The 18811-nt window shown below is 37.8% G+C and overlaps 1 long non-coding RNA gene across 4 annotated transcripts in view; it reads left to right on the plus strand.

Annotated features, from left to right (window-relative positions):
* The window catches only part of LOC309847995, a 198856-nt gene that overhangs the window by 93323 nt on the left and 86722 nt on the right, over positions 1-18811 (plus strand). The window contains exon 4 of one of the 4 annotated variants that reach the window (XR_014302774.1): positions 17156-17205. The exons of the other annotated variants lie outside the window; for them this stretch is intronic. This is a non-coding gene — a long non-coding RNA (uncharacterized lncRNA). The remainder of the gene's footprint in view (positions 1-17155; positions 17206-18811) is intronic. 4 annotated transcript variants of the gene reach the window in all.

An 18811-nucleotide genomic window follows, 5' to 3' on the forward strand; every position in this document is an offset into this window, starting at 1 on the left:
TATCATTTATTAGGGACAAGAACTGGATCTCCAACCACTGTTGTGTGGAAAGAAAGGAAGAAGACAGGCTGAAAATTATGGCCAACCACCTCAGTTAGCTGAACTAGTTGGGCTTGCATGTCTTTTCCTTCTGTGCTCTTCCAGGACTTGACTTGAACTGTGGTCACACACCTGGAAATGAGCCCAAAATGGCATGAAGAAAACCTTGTTTCTGAATATGTCACCTGACTCACAACTGATCGAATAAAACCAATGCTAATAATTATTAAAGTTCAGAGAGTAATGCTGTTTTTTTTTAATTAAAAAATACAGAATGGGGGGCAAAGTATGCTGAGTGTGGAATGATGTAAATCTTCTATTCCACTTCTATTCACACCCCCCCAGGGTAACACTCTTAACTGTATATATTTTTACTTTTCTGATGGATAACACCATAATTCTAAAAAGAAAAATGCTTTATTTGCAAATGTTCTTCTACTTTAACCTCTGGCTATTTATTCACTTATTGATATAAAAGATAAGTGTTTATCCCATTTGCCATACTACTTATTCCTTTCTACAATTCTCGTATGTTTAAATAATTGTATTATAATTTTTAATTCTCCTATCAATTCCACTTACCACCCCAAATAATACAATTACTATTTCTTATTACATTAGCTTTAGAAATTATTATATTTCAAATAAAGAAATTGTACATCTACACTGCTCTCCAGTACCCACCGCTCTTTTGTTAACACTTACGTTGTTTAATATTATTAAATTTTGTTATCACCTTTTTTAATTATAATAATGCAGTATTTAGTATTGGAATATAGGTGTCGTTGTCCACTCAGGCTGCTGTAAGAAAATACTACAGACTGTGCCTCTTTTTTTTTTTTTTTTTTTAACTTTTTATTTTTTATAAACATATATTTTTATCCCCAGGGGTACAGGTCTGTGAATCACCAAGTTTACACACTTCACAGCGCTCACCAAAGCACATACCCTCCCCAATGTCCATAATTCCACCCCCTTCTCCCAAACCCCTTCCCCCCAGCAACCCTCAGTTTGTTTTGTGAGATTAAGAGTCACTTATGGTTTGTCTCCCTCCCAATCCCATCTTCTTTCATTTATTCCTCTCCTACCCACTTAAGCCTCCCTGTTGCATCACCACTTCCTCATATCAGGGAGATCATATGATAGTTGTCTTTCTCTGCTTGACTTATTTCGCTAAGCATGATACGCTCTAGTTCCATCCATGTTGTCGCAAATGGCAAGATTTCATTTCTTTTGATGGCTGCATAGTATTCCATTGTGTATATATACCACATCTTCTTGATCCATTCATCTGTTGATGGACATCTAGGTTCTTTCCATAGTTTGGCTATTGTGGACATTGCTGCTATAAACATTCGCGAACACGTGCCCCTTTGATCACTACGTTTGTATCTTTAGGATAAATACCCAATAGTGCAATTGCTGGGTCATAGGGCAGTTTTATTTTCAACATTCTGAGGAACCTCCATGCTGTTTTCCAGAGTGGCTGCACCAGCTTACATTCCCACCAACAGTGTAGGAGGGTTCCCCTTTCTCCACATCCTCGCCAGCATCTGTCATTTCCTGACTTGTTGATTTTAGCCATTCTGACTGGTGTGAGGTGATATCTCATTGTGGTTTTGATTTGTATTTCCCTGATGCCGAGTGATATGGAGCACTTTTTCATGTGTCTGTTGGCCATCTGGATATCTTCTTTGCAGAAATGTCTGTTCATGTCCTCTGCCCATTTCTTGATTGGATTATTTGTTCTTTGGGTGTTGAGTTTGCTAAGTTCTTTATAGATTCTGGACACTAGTCCTTTATCTGATATGTCGTTTGCAAATATCTTCTCCCATTCTGTCAGTTGTCTTTTGATTTTGTTAACTGTTTCCTTTGCTGTGCAAAAGCTTTTGATCTTGATGAAATCCCAATAGTTCATTTTTTCCCTTGCTTCCCATGCCTTTTGCGTTGTTCCTAGGAAGATGTTGCTGCGGCAGAGGTCGAAGAGATTGCTGCCTGTGTTCTCCTCAAGGATTTTGATGGATTCCTTTTGCACATTGAGGTCCTTCATCCATTTTGAGTCTATTTTTGTGTGTGGTGTAAGGAAATGGTCCAATTTCATTTTTCTGCATGTGGCTGTCCAATTTTCCCATCACCATTTATTGAAGAGGCTGTCTTTTTTCCATTGGACATTCTTTCCTGCTTTGTCGAAGATGAGTTGACCATAGAGTTGAGGGTCTATTTCTGGGCTCTCTATTCTGTTCCATTGATCTATGTGTCTGTTTTTGTGCCAGTACCATGCTGTCTTGATGATGATAGCTTTGTAATAGAGCTTGAAGTCCGGAATTGTGATGCCACCAACGTTGGCTTTCTTTTTCAATATCCCTTTGGCTATTCGAGGTCTTTTCTGGTTCCATATAAATTTTAGCATTATTTGTTCCATTTCTTTGAAAAAGATGGATGGTACTTTGATAGGAATTGCATTAAATGTGTAGATTGCTTTAGGTAGCATAGACATTTTCACAATATTTATTCTTCCAATCCAGGAGCATGGAACATTTTTCCATTTCTTTGTGTCTTCCTCAATTTCTTTCATGAGTACTTTATAGTTTTCTGAGTATAGATTCTGTGTCTCTTTGGTTAGGTTTATTCCTAGGTATCTTATGGTTTTGGATGCAATTGTAAATGGGATTGATTCCTTAATATCTCTTTCTTCTGTCTTGCTGTTGGTGTAGAGAAATGCAACTGATTTCTGTGCATTGATTTTATATCCTGACACTTTACTGAATTCCTGTATAAGTTCTAGCAGTTTTGGAGTGGAGTCTTTCGGGTTTTCCACATATAGTATCATATCATCTGCGAAGAGTGATAGTTTGACTTCTTCTTTGCCAATTTGGATGCCTTTAATTTCCTTTTGTTGTCTGATTGCTGAGGCTAGGACCTCTAGTACTATGTTGAATAGCAATGGTGATAATGGATATCCCTGCCCTGTTCCTGACCTTAGTGGAAAAGCTTTCAGTTTTTCTCCATTGAGAATGATATTTGCGGTGGGTTTTTCATAGATGGCTTTGATGATATTGAGGTATGTGCCCTCTATCCCTACACTTTGAAGAGTTTTGATCAGGAAAGGATGCTGTACTTTGTCAAATGCTTTTTCAGCATCTATTGAAAGTATCATATGGTTCTTGTTCTTTCTTTTATTGATGTGTTGTATCACATTGACTGATTTGCGGATGTTGAACCAACCTTGCAGCCCTGGAATAAATCCCACTTGGTCGTGGTGAATAATCTTTTTAATGTACTGTTGAATCCTATTGGCTAGTATTTTGTTGAGTATTTTCGCATCTGTGTTCATCAAGGATATCGGTCTATAGCTCTCTTTTTTGGTGGGATCCTTGTCTGGTTTTGGGATCAAGGTGATGCTGGCCTCATAAAATGAGTTTGGAAGTTTTCCTTCCATTTCTATTTTTTGGAACAGTTTAAGGAGAATAGGAATTAGTTCTTCTTTAAATGTTTGGTAGAATTCCCCCGGGAAGCCATCTGGCCTTGGGCTTTTGTTTGTTTGGAGATTTTTAATGACTGTTTCAATCTCCTTACTGGTTATGGGTCTGTTCAGGCTTTCTATTTCTTCCTGGTTCAGTTGTGGTAGTTTATATGTTTCTAGGAATGCATCCATTTCTTCCAGATTGTCAAATTTATTGCCGTAGAGTTGCTCATAGTATGTTCTTATAATAGTTTGTATTTCTTTGGTGTTAGTTGTGATCTCTCCTCTTTCATTCATGATTTTATTTATTTGGGTCCTTTCTCTTTTCTTTTTGATAAGATGGGCCAGGGGTTTATCAATTTTATAAATTCTTTCAAAGAACCAGCTCCTAGTTTCGTTGATTTGTTCTATTGTTTTTTTGGTTTCTATTTCATTGATTTCTGCTCTGATCTTTATGATTTCTCTTCTCCTGCTGGGCTTAGGGTTTCTTTCTTGTTCTTTCTCCAGCTCCTTTAGGTGTAGGGTTAGGTTGTGTACCTGAGACCTTTCTTGTTTCTTGAGAAAGGCTTGTACCGCTATATATTTTCCTCTCAGGACTGCCTTTATTGTGTCCCACAGATTTTGAACCGTTGTATTTTCATTATCATTTGTTTCCATGATTTTTTTCAATTCTTCTTTAATTTCCCAGTTGACCCATTCATTCTTTAGAATGATGCTGTTTAGTCTCCATGTATTTTGGTTCTTTCCAAACTTCCTTTTGTGGTTGAGTTCTAGCTTTAGAGCATTGTGGTCTGAAAATATGCAGGGAATGATCCCAATCTTTTGATACCGGTTGAGTCCTGATTAGGGACCGAGGATGTGATCTATTCTGGAGAATGTTCCATGTGCACTAGAGAAGAATGTGTATTCTGTTGCTTTGGGATGAAATGTTCTGAATATATCAGTGATGTCCATCTGGTCCAGTGTGTCGTTTAAGGTCTTTATTTCCTTGCTGATCTTTTGCTTGGATGACCTGTCCATTTCAGTGAGGGGAGTGTTAAAGTCCCCTACTATTATTGTACTGTTGTTGATGTGTTTCTTTGATTTTGTTATTAATTGGTTTATATAGTTGGCTGCTCCCACGTTGGGGGCATAGATATTTAAAATTGTTAAATCTTCTTGTTGGACAGACCCTTTGAGTATGATATAGTGTCCTTCCTCATGTCTTATTATAGTCTTTGGCTTAAAATCTAATTGATCTGATATAAGGATTGCCACTCCTGCTTTCTTCTGATGTCCATTAGCATGGTAAATTCTTTTCCACCCCCACTTTAAATCTGGAGGTGTCTTCGGGCTTAAAATGAGTTTCTTGGAGGCAACATATAAATGGGTTTTGTTTTTTTATCCATTCTGATACCCTGTGTTCTTTTGACAGGGGCATTTAGCCCATTCACATTCAGGGTAACTATTGAGAGATATGAATTTAGTGCCATTGTATTGCCTGTAAGGTCACTGTTATTGTATATGGTCTCTGTTCCTTTCTGATCTACCACTTGTAGGCTCTCTCTTTGCTTAGAGGACCCCTTTCAATATTTCCTGTAGAGCTGGTTTGTTATTTGCAAATTCTTTCAGTTGTTGTTTGTCCTGGAAGCTTTTAATCTCTCCTTCTATTTTCAATGATAGCCTAGCTGGATATAGTATTCTGGGCTGCATGTTTTTCTCGTTTAGTGCTCTAAAAATATCATGCCAGCTCTTTCTGGCCTGCCAGGTCTCTGTGGATAAGTCAGCTGTCAATCTAATATTTTTACCATTGTATGTTACAGACTTCTTTTCCCGGGCTGCTTTCAGGATTTTCTCTTTGTCACTGAGACTTGTAAATTTTACTATTAGGTGACGGGGTGTGGGCCTATTCTTATTGATTTTGAGGGGCGTTCTCTGAACCTCCTGAATTTTGATGCTCGTTCCCTTTGCCATATTGGGGAAATTCTCCCCAATAATTCTCTCCAGTATACCTTCTGCTCCCCTCTCTCTTTCTTCTTCTTCTGGAATCCCAATTATTCTAATGTTGTTTCGTCTTATGGTGTCACTTAATTCTCGAATTCTCCCCTCGTGGTCCAGTAGCTGTTTGTCCCTCTTTTGCTCAGCTTCTTTATTCTCTGTCATTTGGTCTTCTATATCACTAATTCTTTCTTCTGCCTCATTTATCCTAGCAGTGAGAGCCTCCATTTTTGATTGCACCTCATTAATAGCTTTTTTGATTTCAACTTGGTTAGATTTTAGTTCTTTTATTTCTCCAGAAAGGGCTTTTATATCTCTCGAGAGGGTTTCTCTAATATCTTCCATGCCTTTTTCGAGCCCGGCTAGAACCTTGAGAATTGTCATTCTGAACTCTAGATCTGACATATTACCGATGTCTGTATTGATTAGGTCCCTAGCCTTCGGCACTGCCTCTTGTTCTTTTTTTTGCGTTGAATTTTTACGTCTTGTCATTTTGGCCAGATAAGAATAAATGAAGGGGCAAGTAAAATACTAAAAGGGTGGCAACAACCCCAGGAAAATATGCTTTAACCAAATTGGAAGAGATCCAAAATCGTGAGTGGGGAGAAAGGGGATAAAAAGAGGTTCAAAAAGAAAGAAAGAAAAAAAAAAAAAGAAAAAAGAAAAGAAAAAAAAAGAAAAGAAAAAAAAATTTTTTTTTTAAAAAAGAAAACACCTGAGAAAAATGTAAAAAAGAAAGTATATATATATTAGATAAACTAGTAAAAAATCGTTAAAAAAGAAAAAGGTAACAGTTAAAAAAAAAAATTTATCCTAAGGCGAGAAGAAAAAGAAAGAAAAAAAAAAATGAAAAAGAAAAAATTAAATTAACTGCAAGACTAAAAAAAATCACAGGAAAAAAGCCATGAGTTCCGTGCTTTGCTTTCTCCTCCTCTGGACTTCTGCTGCTCTCCTTGGTATTGAAACCGCACTCCTTGGTAGGTGAACTTGGTCTCGGCTGGATTTCTTGTTGATCTTCTGGGGGAGGGGCCTGTTGTAGTGATTCTCAAGTGTCTTTGCCCCAGGCGGAATTGCACCGCCCTTACCTGGAGCCGGGGTGAGTAATCCGCTCGGGTTTGCTTTCAGGAGCTTTTGTTCCCTGAGCGCTTTCCATAGCGTTCTGGAGGACGGGAATACAAATGGCGGCCTCCTGGTCTCCGGCCCGGAGGAGCCGAGAGCCCAGGGCCCCACTCCTCATTGCGCCCTCAGAGAACAGTGCCCAGTTACTCCCGTCTGCCTGACCTCTGGCCACGCTCCGAGCTCACCGAGCCTGCCATCGGTTCAAGGTAACACCGAGCTGCGAGCTTACTGTGTGCTCTGTTTCTGTAGCCGGCTTTCCCGTTCCAATACCCGCAAGCTCTGCGACACTCAGACACCCCTGATCCTTCTGTGACCCTGCGGGACCTGAGGCCATGCTGACCCCGCGTGGGCTTCGCCTCGGTTTAGCCTCTGGAGCGATGTCCCTCAGCGGAACAGACTTTTAAAAGTCCTGATTTTGTGCGCGTTTGCTCCGCCGCTTGCCGGGAGCCGGCCCCTCCCCCCCGGGGTCTATCTTCCCGTCGCTTTGGATTCACTTCTCCGCCGGTCCTACCTTTCAGAAAGTGGTTGTTTTTCTGTTTCCAGAATTGCTGTTCTTCTTCTCTTCGATCTGCCGATGGATTTTCAGGTGTTTGCAATCTTTAGATAAGCTATCTAGCTGATCTCCAGCTAGCTGAAGCAGTCTCAGCTTGCTACTTCTCCGCCATCTTGACTCCTCCCCCTCCAGACTGTGCCTCTTTTAAACAACAAACATTTAGTATTCACAGTACCAGAGGCTGACGGTCCAAGATGAGAGTACTGGCAGGGTCAGGTTCTGGTGAAGACCATCTTCTGAGTTGCAAACTGTCCACTTCTCAGTGTGTCCTCGCTTGGTGGGAAAAGCAAGGCATCTCTCTCAGCTTTCTTTTATAAGATCATTAATTTTATTTATGAATGTCTGGTCATCTATGACCAAAGGCCACACCTCCCAAGACTATCACATTGGGCATGACGATTTTAATGAATTTGTGGGATCATATTGAACCTCTAGCAGTAAGTTAATTGTAAAACTCAAACCCAACCAAAATTTATGATTATATAAATGTTGTTTCATATCATATTCACTGTACCCTTAAAGGAGAATGTTCAGACTATAGTACAAATTTATTCTTTTCTTTCAGTTACCATATTATACCATACACACACACACACACATATATATATTGCTTATATATGTGTTGCTTATGTCTATATATGGCAAAAATATGCCGTGTGTGTGTGTGTGTATATATATGTATGTGTGTGTGTGTGTATATATATATATATATATATATATATATATATATAGCTTAATCCTTATGCATTTGTGTTGCTTTGTATTCCTGGTATTTCTGATTGTTTTTTTAAAAAGATTTATTTATTTATCTGGAAGAGAGAAACAGAGTGCTGAGAGAAAGAGTAAGGGGGGAGGGGCAGAGTGAGAAAAATCTCAGGCAGACTGTCTGCTGAGGGCAGAGCCCTGTGCAGGGATCCAGCTCACCACATAGGAAATCATGACCTGAGCTGAAGTCATGAGTTGGTTGCTTAACCCACTGAGCCACCCAGTAACTTCTCTAATTGATTTAAAAAAATAAAAAAGATAAAGTATATGATTATTTACAAATCACTCATATTCTGACTTCTTAATCTTATTTTTTGAATACTATCTGCTTGATTGTCAATATTTTTATAGCCCACTTCTTTTCTAACTTACAATTTTTAATTCCTAGGTCTGTTGCATAACTATCACCCTGAAATTCTTTATGTTGAATTCCGATTTAATCCTACTGTTGATTAGATCCAGTGTCTTTCTCCTTCATTATTCTGAATATTTTTTTTCTGCACTGTTTCTTCAAATATATTTTTAAAAGGAAGGTGCACAGTATTAAAGTTTCCCCATTTTTGCATATTGCAAAAACATTTCTCCTTTGTCTTTACACTTGATTGATAACTGATTATGTGTCAGATATATACTTTAGATTCAAGGTTATTTTCCTTCAAAACATTGGAGGCTATTCCACTTTCTTGTGGTCCATAGGGTGTCTGATACCTCTCTGATCTTAATTTCTTCATAGACAAATGGTTATGTTTTATGTTTCCTCTCGGGGAGCTTTTAGATATCTTTTGATCTTTGAGGTCCTGATATCTCACCAGGAGATATTTAGTTGTGTTTCTTTTGTCATTCCTCCAGATAATGAACACTTCTCTTTCTTCCTCATTGGGAAAATGTAAACTGCTCTTTCTTTTGTGATTCCCTCTTTTATATTTTCTCAGCATTGTTTGTATGGTGGTCCTCTTGTATGAAAAATGAATTTTCTGGATTGAGCCTCTATCTCTTTTGTTGGATTCTATATCCCAAAGTCCTTTCCTGTGTCCTGAACATGATCTCTTTTCTTCCACATTCTGTTCTTTAGTTTACATATCTTGGTCCTTTCTCTTTTGTGTTATCTTTCTTCACTGTCAGGTATTTCTGCTTATCCAACCATATTTGTGAAAGAAGAACAAAGCTGAAAATCTTAGTAGCTGTTGTTGATTTCCTTAGGAGACTTAGGCCTGTTTCCCCATCTTGCATACTGACTGTGTACATGGTAAACAAGTGTCAACTCGTTGCCTTTGCTTTAGGGAGAGGAGAGTTGGATTTAGACAGACTATACTCCACTTTCACTGCCAGAATAGGCATGTCTTTATCCTAGAATATCAGTTTCTAATGTAGGAGCCTAGTTTTTCCCGAGAAAATGATCCCACGCCACCTTGATGCCATCCTAGATTTACCCTGGGAACCACTGACCCGGCAGTCACCATTTTTTTTTTTTTTTTTTTAAGAATTTATTTATTTATTTGACAGAGAGAGATCACAAGTAGGCAGAAAGACAGGCAGAGAGAGAGAGGAAGAAGCAGGCTCCCTGCCGAGCAGAGAGCCTGATGCGGAACTCAATCCCAGGACCCAACATCATGGCCTGAGCCGAAGGCAGAGGTTTAAACCACTGAGCCACCCAGGTGCCCAGTCACCTTTTTTTTAAAGAGGTAATACTTATTATCCTTTGATCATAAAGAAGGATACAAATGTAAGTCACCAGTATTATTTTGGGGACAAAATACTTGTTTTCTTCCCTTGGAACACTTTAGCAATTTTTCTACAAAGTTAATTGATATCATCAGCTATAACATTGCACAAAAATGGTTAAAGGAGAGCAACTACAATGTATTGGTAAGTATTCACTATCTACATGGCTTATTTACCTAAGCAAAGAATACCGCAACAACACCAATACAAAATTCAAATTAAAATAAAAGGTTTTTTGTTGTTACAAGAATGGCTATTACGAGTGATGGAACTGTCAAAAATGGGGCACCCAATTTTGGGCACCCAAAAATTGGATGGCTCAGTTAGTTAAATGTCTGACTGTTGATCTCAGGGCACTGAGATCTCAGGGTGGTGATCTCAGATTGTGAGATCATGGCAGGCTTTGCACTGAGCATAGAGCCCGCTTAAGATTCTCACTCTCCCTCTGCCCTTTTCCCCACTCTGCCTCTCTCTTTAAAAAAAAAAAAAAAAAAAAGCTAAAAGGAAATAAACCTGTCAAAAATTTAAAATTAGGGGCATCTGGGTGGCTCAGTGGGTTAAAGCCTTTGCCTTCGACTCAGGTCACGATCCCAGGGTTCTGAGATCGAGCCCCACATGGGGTTCTCTGTTCAGCAGGGAGCCTGCTTCCCTTCTTCTCTCTCTGCCTATCTCTCTGCCTACTTGTGATCTCTGTCTGTCAAATAAATAAATAAAATCTTTTAAAAAAAATTTAAAATTAACAGATTCAATATCTCTTTCTGCCCCAAATATAGCAAAACTTTAGTCCTACTCTTACATTTCCTATTTCCTCTGATGGCATTCCTTTCTCTTTTTAAATTTAAATTCAATTAATTAACATATAATTATACAATAATATATAATTATATAACATGTAATGTATGTAATATATATTTATATTATATAACATATTATATATAATTATATAACTCATAGACAGAATACATACAGAAAAGATAGGTCTATGGTATTATTTTGCCAAATTCTATGGATATAAATCTGAGAATAAGAATGAAACAGATGACTCTCAAGGAAAATATATAGATAAAATTTGTATCAAAGAAGTTAGAAATCTTAAGCAAATCAATAAGAGAAGGAAGAAACTGAGAATGTTATGAATTGATCCTGCTTTGACCCTGGAGCTGAAAAATTCAAGCCAGGCAGAGATATATTTACAAATCGATTCTTTCTTAAATGCAACAAATAGAAATTTACGAATATCAGGGTGCCTGGGAGGGTGACTAACTCTTTAATCAATTCTTTTTTTCTTTTAACTTTTTTTTTTTAACATGTAATATATTATTTGACCCAGGAGTACAAGTCTGTGAGTCGTCAGGCTTACACACTTCACAACACTCACCAATGTCCATAACCCAACCACCCTCTCCATCACCCTCTCCACCCAGGAACCCTCAGTTACTTTTGTGAGATTAAGACTCACTTACGGTTTGTCTCCGTCCTGATCCCATCTTGTTTCATTTATTCTTTTCCAACCCCCAAACCCCCCACATTGCATCTCCACTTCCTCATATCAGGGAGATCATATGATAGTGGTCTTTCTCTGACTGAATTATTTCGCTAAGCATAATGCCTTCTAGTTTTATCCACATCGTTGCAAATGGCAAGATTTCATTTATCTTGATGGCTGCATAGTATTCCATTGTGTATATATACCACATCTTCTTTATCCATTCATCTGTTGATGGACATCTAGGTTCTTTCCATAGTTTGGCTATTGTGGACATTGCTGCTATAAACATTCGGGTGCACGTGCCCCGTCGGATCACTACATTTGTATCTTTAGGATAAATACCCAGTACTGTGATTGCTGAGTCATAGGGTAACTCTATTTTCAACCTTTTGAGGAAGCTCCATGCTGTATTCCAGAGTGGCTTCACCAGCTTGCATTCCCACAAACAGTGTCAGAGGGTTCCACTTTCTCCTCATCTTCCCCAACATCTGTCATTTCCTGACTTGTTAATTTTACCCATTCTGTCTAGTGTGAGGTGGTATCTCTCTGTGGTTTTGATTTGTATTTTCCTGATGCCAAGTGATGTTGAGCAATTTTTCATGTGTCTGTTGGCCATCTGGATGTTTTCTTTGCAGATATGTCTGTTCATGTCCTCTACCCATTTCTTGATTGGATTATTTGTTCTTTGAGTGTTGAGTTTGAGAAGTGCTTTATAGCTTTTGGATACTAGCCCTTTATCTGATATGCCATTTGTGAACATCTTCTCCCATTCTGTCAGTTGTCTCTTGGTTTTGTTGACTGTTTCCTTTGCTGTGCAAAAGCTTTTGATCTAGATAAAGTCCGAGTAGTTCATTTTTGCCCTTGTTTCCCTTGCCTTTGGTGATGTTTCTAAGAAGAATTTGCTGTGGCTGAGGTCAAAGAGTTTGCTGCCTGTGTTCTTCTCAAGGATTTTGATGGATTCCTGTCTCACATTGAGGTGTTTCATTCATTTTGAGTCTATTTTTATGTGTGATGTAAGGAAATGGTCTAGTTTTCATTTTTCTGCATGTGGCTGTCCAATTTTCCTAACTCCATTTGTTGAAGAGACTGTCTTTTTTCCATTGGACATTCTTTCCTGCTTTGTTGAAGATTAGTTGACCATAGAGTTGATGGTCTATTTCTGGGCTCTCTATTCTGTTCCATTGATCTATGTGTCTGTTTTTGTGCCAATACCATACTGTCTTGATGATTATAGCTTTGTAACAGAGCTTGAAGTCTGGAATTGTAAGGCAAAGAACTTCGGATTTCTTTTTCAACATTCCTCTGGCTATTTGGGGTCTTCTCTGGTTCCATATAAATTTAGGATTATTTGTTCCATTTCTTTGAAAGAAAAAAAAAGGATGGTATTTTGATAGGGATTGCATTAAATGTGTAGATAGCTTTAGGTAGCATAGACATGTTCAAAATATTTGTTCTTCCAATCCATGAGCATGGAACATTTTTCCATTTCTTTGTGTCTTCCTCAATTTCTTTCATGAGTACATTATAGTTTTCTGGGTACAGATTCTTTGCCTCTTTTGTTAGGTTTCATCCTAGGTATCTTATGGTTTGGGGTGCTATTGTAAATGGGATCAACTTCTTAATTTCTCCTTCTTCTGTCTTGTTGTTGGTGTAAGGAAATGTAACTCATTTCTGTGCATTGATTTTATATCCTGACACTTTACTGAATTCCTGTACAAGTTCTAGCAGATTTAGGGTGGAGTCTTCTGGATTTTCCACATAAAGTATCATATCATTTACAAGGAGTGGTAATTTGACTTCTTCTTTGCCGATTTGGATGCCTTTAATTTCTTTTTGTTGTCTGATTGCTGAGGCTAGGACTTCTAGTACTATGTTGAATAGCAGTGGTGATAATGGACATCCCTGCAGGGGAAAAGCTCTCAGCTTATCTCCATAGAGGATGATATTTGCTGTGGGTTTTTCTTAGATGGCTTTGAAGATATTGAGGAATCCCTACACCTTGAAGAGTTTTGACCAAAAAAGGATGCTGCACTTTGCCAAATGCTTTTTCAGCATCTGTTGAGAATATCATATGGTTCTTGTTCTTTCTTTTATTAATGTATTGTATCACATTAATTGATTTGTGGATGTTGAACCAAACTTGCAGCCCAGGAATAAATCACACTTGGTTGTGGTGAATAATCCACTTAATGTACTGTTGGATCCTACTGGCTAGTATTTTGGTGAGAATTTTTTTTTTTAATTTTTATTTATTTGACAGAGATCACAAGTAGGCAGAGAGATTTTGGTGAAAATTTTCACATCTCTGTTCATCAAGAATATTGGTCTTTAGTTCTCATGTTTGATGGGGTCTTTGTCTGGTTTTGGGATCAAGGTGATGCTGGCCTCATAAGATGAGCTTGGAAGTTTTCCTTCCATTTCTATTTTTTGGAAGTTATTAATTCTTCTTTAAATGTTTGGTAGAATTTTCCTGGTAAGTTGTCTGGCCCTGGTATCTTGTTTATTGGTAGGTTTTTGATGACTGCTTCAATCTTCTTCCCAGTAATGGGTCTGTTCAGGTTTTCAGTGTCTTCCCAGTCCATTCTGGTGGTTTATATAACTCTAGGAATGCATCCATTTCTTCCAGACTGTCAAATTTACTGGCGTATAGTTGTTCAAAATATGTTCTTATAATTGGTTTATTTCATTGGTTTGGGTTGTGATCTTTCCTCTTTCATTCATGATTTTATTTATTTGTGTCCTTTCTCTTTTCTTTTTGGTAAGTCTGGCCAGGGGCTTATCAGTCTTATCAATTCTTTCAAAGAACCAACTCCTAGTTTTGTTGATTTTTTCTATTGTTTTGTTGTCATTGTTGTTGTTTGTTTCAATTTCATTGAATTCTGCTCTGGTCATTATTATTTCTCTTCTCCTGCTGGGTTTAGGCTTTCTGTGTTGTTCTTTCTCCAGATCCTTTAGGTGTAGGGTTAGGCTGTATATTTGAGACTTTTCTTGTTTCTTGAAAAAGGATTGTATCGCTATATATTTTCCTCTCAGGACAACATTTGCTGTGTCCCTCAGATTTTGAACAGTTGTGTTTTCATTATCATTTGTTTCCATGATTTTTTTTCAATTCTTCTTTAATTTCCTGGTTAACCCATTCATTCTTTAGTAGGATGCTCTTTAGCCTCCATGTATTTGAGCTCTTTCCAACTTTCCTCTTGTGATTGAGTTCTAGCATCAGAACATTGTGCTCAGAACATATGCAAGGAATGATCCTGATCTTTTCGTACCATTTGAGACCTGCTTCGTGACTCAGGATGTGATCAACTCTGGAGAATGTTCCATGTGCACTAGAGAAGAATGTGTATTCTGTTGCTTTGGGTTGGAATGTTGTGAATATATCTGTAATGTCCTTCTGGTCCAGTGTGTCATTTAAGGCCTTTATTTCCTTGTTGATCTTTTGCTTGGATGATTGTCCATTCCAGTGAAGGGGGTGTTAAAGCCCCCTACTATGATTCTATTATTGTCAATGTATTCCTTTGATTTTGTTATTAATTGGTTTATATAGTTGGCTGCTCCGATGTTAGGGGCATAGGTATTTAAAATTGTATTTTCTTGTTGGACAGACCCTTTAAGTATGATATAGTGTCCTTCCTCATCTCTTATTATAGTCTTTGGCTTAAAATATAATTTATTTGATATAAGGATTGCCACCCCAGCTTTCTTTTGATGTCCATTAGCATGGTAAATTGTTTTCCATCCCTCACTTTCAATCTGGAGGTGTCTTTGAGACTAAAATGAGTTTCTTGCAGACTGTGTATTGATGGGTTTTGTTTTTTTTTATCCATTCTGATATCCGTGTCTTTTGATTGGGGCATTTAGCCCATTTACATTCAGGGTAACTATTGAAAGATACTAATTTATTGCCTTTGTATTGCCTGTAAGGTGACTGTTAGTGTATATTGTGTCTGTTCCTTTCTGGTCTACTACTTTTAGGCTCTCTCTTTGCTTAGAGGACCCCCTTCAATATTTCCTGTAGGGCTGGTTTGGTGTTTGCAAATTCTTCTAATTTTTGTTTGTCCTGGAAGCTTTTTATCTCTCCATTTTCAATTGTAGCATAGCTGGATATAGTATTCTTGACTGCATATTTTTCTCATTTAGTGTCTGAATATATCATGCCAGTTGTTTCTGGCCTGCCAGGTCTCTGTGGCTAAGTCTGCTGCCAATCTAATATTTTTACCATTGTATATTACAAACTTCTTATCCCGAGCTGCTCTCAGGCTTTTCTCTTTGTCACTAAGACTTGTAAGTTTTACTATTAGATGATGGGGTATGGACCTATTTTTATTGATTTTGGGGATGTTCTCTGTGCCTCCTGGATTTTGATGCTTGTTCCTTTTGCAGTATTAGGGAAATTCTCTATTATAATTTGTTCCAATATACCTTCTGCCCCTCTCTGTTTCTTCTTCTTCTGGAATCCCAATTACTCTGATATTGTTTCATCTTATGGTATCACTTATCTCTCGAATTCTCCCCTTGTAGTCCAGTAGCTGTTTTTCTCTCTTTTGCTTATTCTCCATTGCTTATCTTCTGTATCACTAATTCTCTCTTCCGCTTCATTTATCCTAGCAGTAAGAGCCTCCATTTTTGAATGCACCTCATTAATAGCTTTTTTTTTTTTTTCCAGCTTGGTTAGATTTTAGTTCTTTTATTTCTCCAGAAAGGGCTTTTATTACTCCAGACAGGGTTTATCTAATATCTTTCATGCCTTTTTTGAGCCCACCTAGCACCTTGAAAATCATCATTCTGAACTCAAGATCTGACATATTACAAAGGTCTTTACTGATTAGGTCCCTAGCCTTTGGTACTGCCTCTTATTCTTTTTTTTTTTTTTTTGTGGTGAGTTTTTCTGCCTTGTCATTTAATCCTAATATGAATATATGAATGAGAGAATAAAATACTAAAAGGGTGGCAAAGACCCCAGAAAAATGTATGCTAACCAAACCAGGAGAGACCCCTAATCAGGGGACAAAAAAGGGGGTAAAAAGATATTTTTAAAAATTAAAAAAAAATATATATATATAGGACTGGTGAATAGAACAGTGCCGCCCACTTGATTTTTTTGGTTTAGTTTGGTCTCATAGAAGAAACTACCTCCCAAAATTTAAAAGAATGAAAAACTTATATATACAAAAATAAGAGTAAACATGATGAAGGAATGGAATATGACTGTAAAGATGAAAATAAAAAATATATATTCTAAAAAAGGAATTTATAAGATCAGTTGGTTGGAAAAAGAAAGAAAAAGAAAATGGAGAGAATTTGCTTTTGTTGGATACTAGAACAAAGCTCTGTGCTAGATTTAGGGTATATTTTATCTATTAGAAGAAATTGTATCTAAAAATTTCTTTATGAAAAAACCCTTTATATATATAAAAAATAAAGTTATATAATGAAGGATAAAATATGACTATAATAATGAAGGTTTAAAATGATTTTTTAGAAAGATATTATTAAGATAAACTAGTTAAAGAACATTAAAAGAGGAAAGAGAAAAAGATAAGAAATTAGAATTAAAAAAATTTTAAAATTTTTAATTATCTTTGCAAGACTAAAGAGTCAGGGGGAGAAAGTCATGAATTTCATGCTTTGCTTTCTCCTCTCTGGAATTCTGCTGTTTCCTTGAGTAGTGAGCTTGCTCTTGGCTAGATGTTCTTGCTGATCTTCTGGGGGAAGGGCCTGTTGCAGTGATTCTCAAATGTCTGTCTGAGGTGGAATTATGCTGCCTTTGCCAGGGGCCAGGCTAAGTAATCTGCTCAGGTTCACTCTTGGGAGCTTTTGTTCCCTGAACCTTTTCCGTAGAGCTCTGAAGGTTGAGAATAAAAATGGTGGTCTCCCAATCTCCAGCCCAGAGGAACTGAGAGCTCAGGGCCCCACTCCTCAGAGCACCCTCAGAGAAAGGTGGTTAATCACTCCCATCTTCCTGGCTTCCAGCTGTGTTCTGAGCTCACCTGGCCTCTGACCGAGTGTTTCAGTCTCTGGCACACAGCCCTATTTGGAGTCTCCAAATCAGCAGATTCCTGCCTCCAAAGAAGGAAGGTGAATGTCTCTGGATCTACCAGTTGTAGGGTCCCTGCTCAAAGAGCAGTGGCCCAACTGTCCTGAGGATCAGTTTAAGGTAACCTCAAACTGAGAGCTCATTCCTCAGCTCTATCTCTGTAGTCAGCTTCCCCACTCTGATACATATGAGTGTATGAGTGTCTGCTACACTCAGACACCCCTGATCCTGCTGTGACCCCGCATGACCTGAGACCACACTGTCCGTGCCAGGGCTCCACCCCCACTTAGCCTCTGTAGTGATGTCCTTCAGGAGCATACTTCTAAAAGTTTGGATTTTGTGCTCCACTGCTTTGCCGCTTGCTGGGAGCTGGCCCCTCCCCACCGTGGTCTATCTTCCTTTTGCCTTGGATTCACTTCTCCACAGGTCCTACCTTTCAGAAAGTGGTCCATTTTCTATTTCTAGAATTGCTGCTCTTCTTCTTTTCAATCTCCTGTTGAGTTTGTAAGTGTTTGGAATGGTTTGATAACTATCTAGCTGAACTTCTGCAACCTGACATCATCTCAGTCTGCTACTCCTCCACGATCTTCACTCCTTTCCCCAATTCTTTTTTCAATTCTTTCAGTTTTTGTCTCAAGTATTTTGATGCTATGTTGTTAGGTACATGCACTTTTAAGACTATTTTGCCTTCTGTAAGAATAGATTTATTGTCATTATGCCCTATTTATAGCTGGTAATTTTTCTTGTTCTATACTCTACTTTGACTAAAATTAACATAGCTACTGCAGTGTCTATTTGATTATTTTTAACCTGATATATATTTTTACTTTTAACTTATCTTTATGTTTGATATGGGTTTCTTTATATTTGATATGGGTTTCTTATAGACAACATACAGTTGGGTATTTTGTGTTTTGTTAATTCACTCTAGCATCCTGTGTCTTTTAATGAACGTATTTATACCATTCATATTTAAAGTGATACTGATATAATTGTAGTAATGTCTATTCTGCTTGGAGCTGTTTTATACTCACAGCATTTGTCCTCATATTTTTCCTCCTCTTACTCTGCCTTCTCTGATTTTAATTGAGCATTTTATGATTCTGTTCAATTTTCTTTTAGTGAATCAATTATACATCTTGTTTTTTTAAAAAGTGACCATCCTAGAGTTTACAATGTTTATTTATTTGACAGAGAGAGATCACAAGTAGGCAGAGGCAGAGGAGAGGAGAAAGAGGAGAAAGCAGGCTCCCTGCTGAGCAGAGAGCCCAATGTGGGGCTCAATCCCAAGACCCTGAGATCATGACCTGAGCCAAAGGCAGAGGCTTTAACCTACTAAGCCACCCAGGCCCCCCTACAATGTCATTTTTAAGTAAAATAAGACCTCCTTCTAATAACACTATTGTATTTTACATGTAGTATAAGTATCTTAAATCAGAGATAGTCCCAGTTCCTCCCTCATACCCTTTATATTACTATTACACATTTCACTTATCAATATGCAATAATCTTTGTCTTTTGAGACTGTTTTTCTTGCCTTTTGTCATGCTGTGTAATTTTTTTTGTCTAAAGATGGATGTTTTGTATTGGGTAATAGAAACTACTGAAGTTAATAGGCCTTTAGAATGAGAAATTATATTCTCCCTA

This window comes from Mustela nivalis (genome assembly GCF_964662115.1).
Source record: "Mustela nivalis genome assembly, chromosome: 14".
NCBI lineage: Eukaryota > Metazoa > Chordata > Mammalia > Carnivora > Mustelidae > Mustela > Mustela nivalis.